Consider the following 1,539-nt stretch of genomic DNA (forward strand, 5'->3'; position numbering starts at 1 on the left):
AGGTTTTTTTGTTTGTTCATTTTGTTTTATTGTATTTTTATTTTTCCATTTTTAGTTTCTTCAATATTAAGGGCTCCATCTTTGCTATCATTTTTCTTCCCTTTTATTCTTTGTTTTCTTTCCATTTCTCTCTTCTTCTGTCTCTCTCTCTCTCTCTCTCTCTCTCTCTCTCTCTTTTTCAGCTCAGAAGTTTATTAATGAAGGGGTTTGGGACAGCTGGTGTTTACATCCCTGACCCCTGCAGCCCTGTATCCTGTCTGTAGTGAGGAAGATGGCTGGCTTCTCTGCTGGCCACAGGTTATATCATCCCAGGAACATGCTGAGCCCTCTCTCCTGAGTCCCTGTTGCCATGGTTGGAGTCCAGCACTATCAGATAGGTTCCACTTCTGTTTCTTGTGCTTGAGCTAGAATATTGACATTATGGGATTGGGAGGATCTGAATTCTTAGCTGCCTTGTTTGCAGATGAACAGGCCATGCTAGAGGAGCTGGGCATGTCAGGAGAATTCAGAAATGGTGTAATGAGGTCTCTGGCTATTTGGGTTAGCCATTTCTTGGTGTAATCAAGGAGATTGGGTTGTTTGTCAAGGAGTTCCTGGAATTTAGCTCTTTCATACTGGATTGAATATTCCTGCAGGTAAGGTTGAATGCTCTGGATAGTATAATTTGCCATGTACATTTTCATTAGGCCCAGAACATGGAAGATGCCCCTCAGTAACTGTACCGGATCTGTTACGCTCTGTAGTTTCTTTACTGCTTCATCTTGAACTGGTGCACACAGCAGGGTCATCAAACTAAGAATGTAGTTACAGAGACATCTAGGGCTCCATGTTCTGCTTCTTGCTGGAGGAGATCCACGTCCAGAGCTTCTTTAATCTCAACTTTTAGGGAGATGAGGCGTGGTAATAGCAGTGATAGCAAAATCTCTTTAACTTATGTCATAAGTTCAAGAGCACAAATGAATTTGGAAGGATTACTCCAGAGTTGTTCTCTTAGATGGTCCCAGAAAACATTGTACAATGTCTCCATGAACCTGTCTTCTAGACTGTTTAGAGATAAAACATTCTCTTCCATGTAGAAATCTTGGTTTACCATGTTTTCATGGGCAATGCTCATCCTGGAAACTTCATTAATTGTTTCCATTAGACATGGAGGGTAGTTGGGTAGTTATCTAAACAGAAGTTTTCCTCTTCTTTGTTCTTCCCTGATGTTTCAGAATTATGGGCTCCACACTTTGCTTCATTGGAATCATTTTGGAGTACAGTTTCCTCACTCTTGGGCATCTTGATGTTATCTCTTCCTCTATTCTTGACCGGCTACCCCACAGCTGAGTCTCTTCTCTCTCTTTACACAAAGACTTTTCTACTTTTTTTTTTTTATCTTTCTCACATAAATTTCTCAAGTAACAACTAAGATATACTCCCCCTTTTTAACATCTGATATTATTTTATTTTTAGTTTTCCTTATTTACTTTTATTATTATTTCATCTTTTTATGATCTGTTTTATTCTTTGTCAATCTGTATTCCATTTATGGGACAG

General features: G+C 39.3%; 1 pseudogene; it reads right to left on the reverse strand.

Annotated features, from left to right (window-relative positions):
* Window positions 1-315: 315 nt before the first annotated feature.
* On the reverse strand, window positions 316-1,312 carry LOC100955578 (annotated as a pseudogene).
* Between the last annotated feature and the right edge of the window lie 227 nt (window positions 1,313-1,539).

The sequence above is a fragment of the Otolemur garnettii genome, unplaced genomic scaffold (assembly GCF_000181295.1).
Source record: "Otolemur garnettii isolate 467f Iridium unplaced genomic scaffold, OtoGar3 scaffold00107, whole genome shotgun sequence".
Taxonomy (NCBI): Eukaryota; Metazoa; Chordata; class Mammalia; order Primates; family Galagidae; genus Otolemur; species Otolemur garnettii.